The sequence below is a fragment of the Diceros bicornis genome, chromosome 12, assembly GCF_020826845.1.
Source record: "Diceros bicornis minor isolate mBicDic1 chromosome 12, mDicBic1.mat.cur, whole genome shotgun sequence".
In the NCBI taxonomy this organism is placed as follows: Eukaryota; Metazoa; Chordata; class Mammalia; order Perissodactyla; family Rhinocerotidae; genus Diceros; species Diceros bicornis.
In genome coordinates this window covers 18,372,065-18,378,610 of record NC_080751.1, presented here as the reverse complement: position 1 = coordinate 18,378,610, position 6,546 = coordinate 18,372,065, and positions in this window count along the sequence as shown.

Sequence of the window (6,546 nt, the reverse complement as noted above, 5' to 3'; positions counted from 1 at the left end):
ACAGTGGACAAACTGGGAAAACCTATTTGCAACACATATGACAAACCAAATGTTACTTTTGATATATAGGAAGTACTTGCAAATAAATAAGAAAATGAGGAATATCAATGGGAAATTTTAAAAAAAAGGAGACTGATTTTTTTTTTTTTTAAAAAGGGAAGATCCATTTGAAGTAAGTTCAGTTCTCCTAGGAATCAAATAAAAATAAACACATGATACTGTTGTTGAGGAACAAATTGGCAACAACCAGAATATGGTGGCACCTGACTTTGAAGTAAATGTGAGGAGATCAGCTCTCTTTTCAAATCAAGATTTTCTGAAGTTTTCATAGATCTGATCCCAGATTAACAAGGATAAACAAGCTGAGTTCTTGCTTCAAGGGGGAAGGAGCCAGGCAGCGTTTTCTATCCACCTTTTCCTTCTTCCAAATGAAGCTGAACAGCCAGCAAACACCTAGCAAGTTTGGTTTCGTTCCTTATCACATGTGCAGTCACCTCACATTTGCTTTGCTGAGAGTCCTTTACCACTAGTGTTGACATCTCATGTGGCTTGAAATAGCCCCAAGGTTCAAATTTGGGCTGGGCTAACTGACATTCTTACTTAAGCCACAATACCCCCAGAATATTCTTAGACTTTGGCTGACTCCTTCAGGAATGCTTTATCTGCCAGCAGGGTCGCTATATAATTTGCTGGGCCCAGTGTGAAATGAAAATATGGGGCCCCTTTTTCATAAAAGAAGGAAAAAAGCATTTCCTTTCTTCTGCACACTCTCTCGAAACCTGTCATGGTGTTTTTTATTTGCTGTTTATGGTTGTGCTTTCAGGCATGGGGATACTCGAGGAGCAAATGCAGACCCTCGCAGGTGCTTGGGGCCCTGCCCTGAGACAGTGTGCATTTCCCAGTCTGGGAAAACTTGGTCTAGTGGTGGGGGAAGAGATGAACTCAGACTGATCTGTCCTTAAATCAGTTCTCTGCATTCTGCTCTACTGTGGTGCCTTGAAGCAAAAGATGCCTCGTGGTGAAACCATCTCAAGGGGAGGGAAGTTACTGGTTAACAGGAAACTGAAAAAACACATTGGTTAGGAGATCAAAATATTATCCCTGCAAGTACATCAGTGTCTGAGTGGGGTTAATGAGTCAGCCCCCAGAGAGCTGATCCACTCTTTGTGTGTTAATAAATCAGGTCTTGAGCCAAGCAAGGCTGAGGGCTGGTCATACTTAAGCTCTGAAGTGGGTTGACACCATGGGGATCTCCGTGGGTGGCCAGCCAGTCTTACCAAGGTGCCCCCACTTTGTCTCCCTGCACACACTTCTAGAAAGTTCCTGACTGTTCAGTGGCCCAAATGGGAGTGAGGATGAGGGTGTTAGTTAGGGACCAGAGGTGGGGTCTCACCCTTTGCCCCTCCCTCCCTTCAAACCCTGTCTTATTGTATTACTAAATGCCTCTCTTCAGGGGCACTTACAGGCCCCTGACTTGGAGGGAAAACTCACAGCCTTCTGTACATTCAGAAAAGGATACTTATGTACACAAAGCCAGTGCTGAGGATACTTTCAGTTAAAGTTCAGGGACCAACCTGCCCCACTCCACTAAGGCCAGATTCTACACATGGGTGTTCCCTGCCTCCCCCACTCACTGGAAGTCCAGCATTAAAAGAAAGCAACACAGGTCCCTCACTTTAGTCAGAGAAAAGATGAGAAATGATTCTTTTCTGACTCAGAGGGAAGGGCACCCAAACACTGGAAACTACATGAGCCAAAAGAAGAGGGCTGGAGCGGCACGGGAAAGCACGTGGTGGCCGTTTGGTGTTCTCTCCCACAGCAGCTGCCCCAGTATCCTTAGGGCCCACCTCTTCTCTGGGAGAGTTGCCTCCTGTTTGGTGGTTGTAGTCACCCTCTGCCCCACCTGGACCATGTTCCTGTGACCACTTGAGTTTTGTGAAAAAGAAGAAAGAGAAAGCTGAGGGCCTCTTGTCAACGTTGCCCTTTTCCTGTTAGCAGCATTTATATTATTAACCGCCTTCTTCTGAAAATCCCTCTTGTCCTTTTTTATTGGATATATTATCTCTCTTCTGGTTCATTCATTGGTTTATTCACTCAACCAGCAAACATTCATTGAATGCCTGTTGTATGCCAGGCATAGTGATGGATGCGCGGGAGACAAGGTTAAGACTCCCATTCTCGGGCTGGCCCCCTGGCGTAGCACTTAAGTGCGCGCTCTCCGCTGCTGGCAACCCAGGTTCGGATCCCGGGCCCGCACAGATACACCGCTTATCAGGCCATGCTGTGGCGGCATCCCGTATAAAGTGGAGGAAGATGGGCACAGATGTTAGCCCAGGGCCAGTCTTCTTCAGCAAAAAGAGGAAGATTGGCACGGATGTTAGCTCAGGGCTGATTTTCCTCCCCCCCCCCCCCCAAAAAGACTCCCATTCTCTGCCTTCGGGCTCCTCACACACAAAGGATCTCCCCTTTCCCTGGCTACTCCTCCACCTCCCTCGCTTCCTCCTCTTCTTCCTCTTAGTTCTCAAAGACGACATCTCCTGAGGCTTTTTCCTTTGGTCCTCTTCTCTTCTCCTGCATGTCTTCGCTCTCGAAACTCCAGTACCGCCATAGTGCAAAAGTCTCTTAAATCCTACCCCCAGTGTAAAACTCTCTCCTGACCACCTCATTTTCCAAAAACTGACCAGTTACCTCTACCTGGATGTCCCACTAGTAACTCAATTAATAAGGTCCAAAACACCAATTCTCCGACTTCCCATCACTCCCACCCCATCCTGCCTCACTCCTTCTCCTAAACATCTTACCCTCCTGATTTCAATGCTCATGTCAACAGAAACACTCTTTTCCCAGGTATCCAGGATAAAAAGTTTAACTGCTTACCTACGCCTCTGCCCTTCCATATCCAATCAGTGGTCTTCTATAGATTCTGCTGCCATGCTGTGTCCCACAGATGTCTCTTCATGTCCCTTCCCACCACCTCCTGGCCTGAGTCTCTCCTGGAATCCTAAATAGCTTCCTATCTGGTCTCCATGCTTCTGACTTTTCCTCTTTTTGATGCAGGGCTCCCAGCATGCCTTTTTCTTGCCTGAAAAGTCTTCAGGGGTTCACCACTGTCACCAGAGTAAAATGCAGAATCCCAGAGACATCCAAGGCCTCATCAAAACAGCCTTGTCCTTTTCCACATTTTCTATTTTTCCTGAACACAGGCCCTGAGCTTCAGCCAAACTGAACCCACTATCTTCTCCTTCTTTGCTGATCCTGTTTGCTCCGCCCAACATGCTTCCCCAACTCCCATTTCTCCTGGTCCAAATCGAAGCCCAACCCAAATCTTTCCTATTCCATGAAACCTTTCTCTTCTCCCAAATAGTTGGAATTTTTTTTTTTAATTTTATTTTTTCCCCAAAGCCCCAGTAGATAGTTGTATGTCATAGCTGCACATCCTTCTAGTTGCTGTATGTGGGACGAGGCCTCAGCATGGCCGGAAAAGCGGTGCGTCGGTGCGCGCCCGGGATCCGAACCCAGCCCACCAGCAGTGGAGCACGCGCACTTAATAACCGCTAAGCCACGGGGCCGGCCCAGTTGGAATTTTTTACTTCTCTAAAGAACCACCTCTCTGAGACCCACACCTCTTGTTTTGTCTTACCTCTCCTAGTGAATTGTAAACTTGAGGGCAAGGAGAGTTGATTTCCCATGGCTGCCTCTTCCAGAGACTAGAACAGAGCCTTATATAGAGTGGCAACAAAATGAAGTAGAGAGAGCAAGGACTTAGAATGAGAAGCCTTGGTAACTGTTAAACTTTGGTTACATCAGCTAAACTTTCTCATCTTGTTTCCTTATCTGCTATTTCCTACCTCATGGGGTTTACTGTACATGAAATAGATATATATGTGAAAGTCTGTATAAATAGCAAAAATAACCCACATTAATTTATTTAGTCAATAATATTTATTTCATTGAAGGAAAAATGTTGAGGAGAATCATAGAGGAAATGTGGGAAGATGTTCCGGAATAATAAAGCACAGTGCTAAGTGCTGGCATAGAGGACTTCTTCTATGTTGCCTAAAGAATCTTCCCTCCAGTTGCCCCTGGTCATATAGTGGAGAGAAAGTAATCAGGCCCACTCTTAACATTTGTGGGGCTTAGGGAGAGAGTACAAATGGAGGCTCATATGCCGTATACCTTCATAATAACAAAATTGCAAAATATGAGCCAAACTGTGGTTTTTATATGACTGAATGTCTGTAAAATACCCAAGTTGACTGAATTTAATTACTTTTACATACATCAGGGTGTACTGTTGATAGACTGGTAATGTAATGAGACAAACATAATTCTTAAATCATATATTCCATAAAATTATTTTTCGTGTCTTCATTTTGGCAAAACCTCTAATGATGTACTATAAGTGTAAAATATACATGGATTTTGAAGACTCACAACAAAAAAAAGAATGTAAAATATCTCATTAATGATTTTTGTATTGATTACATATTGAAATGATAATATTTTGGATACAATGGATTAAATATATTATTAAAATGAATTTAACCTATTAGTTTTACTTTTTAAAATGCATCTATAAGAAAAGTTAAAATGATATTTGTAGGGGCCGGCCCAGTGGCGTAGTGGTTAAGCTCGTGAGCTTTGGTGGCCCAGGGTTCATGGGTTCGGATCCCAAGCGTGGACCTCAACACCGATCATCAAGCTATGCTGAGGCGGCATCCCACATACAAAATAGAGGAACATTGGCAAGGATGTTAGCTCAGGGCCAATCTTCCTCACAAAAAAATATATATATATTAAATAAAAAATAAAATTATATTTGTAGCTTGCATTATATTTCTATTGCATAGTGCTGATCTAAGGATTAACAATTAAAATGTAAGTTGTATTTGGAGTGTATAAAATTTGAATACTCATAAAAATGTAAAATATCAAAAAATTATTTTTGTTTCCAAACTATATTTCTTCTACGATATTTAAAAGTATCTATTAAAATTAAAAGGCAAAATATAATAATGATGAATATCAAATAGATTTTTTTAATAATTTATTTATTTTTTCCCCCAAAGCCCCCATAGATAGTTGTATGAAGAGGCCTCAGCATGGCCGGAGAAGTGGTGCGTCGGTGCACGCCTGGGATCTGAACCCAGGCCGCCAGCAGCAGAGCGCACGCACTTAACCGCTAAGCCACGGGGCTGGCCCAAAATAGAAAATTTTAAAGTAAATCTAGAATTTTATTTAATTTTTAAGAAGTTTAAACATAATGACATATTTCTATAAAACCAGAACTATTTGTAATTCTAGCAATGTATATCTAATTTACAAAGAATCATGCATATTACACATACATATATGTAAATTTAAAAATGTCTTTTAATATTGAAAAAGGTCATTTCTTCAGCTGTCACGTGCAGTGCTGTGAATATGTGTTAATTCATGAGTACCTCTGTGACCATGAACTAGAATACAAAGAAAGAAAATCCATGTTCTGCAGTACTGAGAAACAATACTTTATTTTGCAAAAATGTGTTCTATGTCTGCTGTGATATAGCCTCCTAGAGATGGCCATATCCTAATCCCCAGAACTTGTGACTATGTCACCTTTTATGGCAAAAGAGACTTTGCAGGTGTGATTAAGGATCTTGAGATGGGGAGATTATCTGTGTGGGCCCAATTTAATCACAAGGGTCCTTATAACAGGGAGGCAGGAAGGTCAGAGAAAAGGACAGAGAGATTGGATGATGCTACATCACTGGCTTTGAAGATGAAAGATGGGGCCGTATGTTCCTCATATCCTCCCTGAACCCCAAAGCAGTCTTCCAACATAGAAGCACACAATCCACAACCCTTCACAGCATTTGGATGCTTTTGTTTTTAGGGCACAGATTAAGAGATGAACTGGAGAACAGTGTTTCCAGGACCCTGAATACAATTAGTCTAAGAGTAGATGTTTAGAGTTATGACACTGAGTAACAGGTCCTGAGTGCCAAAGAGTTCCATGAGTTCTTAAAATAACTTATTATTTTATATGTTTGTGATATGTGGGGCCCTCTAAAGTATAGGTTTTAGAGTAGGGGACTCGCTTACTTGGGTCTAAGCCCTAAAAGTAACAATTCAGTAGGCAGGGCAAAACAAAGCAGGAAAGTGTGAATTAGTTGTTATTGTTTTTTAGCACTGATCTAACTAATTTGAATCTAGAAGTAAATGCAATTGATAGCAGACCTCTTTTTTTTGTGTGTGTGTGTGAGGAAGATTGGCCCTGAGCTAATATCTGCCAATCCTCCTCTTTTTTTGCTGAGGAAGACTGGCCCTGGGCTAACATCCATGTCCATCTTCCTCCACTTTATATGGGACGCCGCCACAGCATGGCTTGACAAGTGGTGCGTTGGTGCGCGCCTGGAATCTGAACCGGTGAACCCCGGGCCGCCGCAGCGGAGCGCGCACACTTAGCCGCTTGCGCCACCAGGCTGGCCCCAGACCTCTTTTTTTTTTAACGATTAAAAAATCACAGGGGCTGGCCTTGTGGCATAGTGGTTAAGGTCGGTG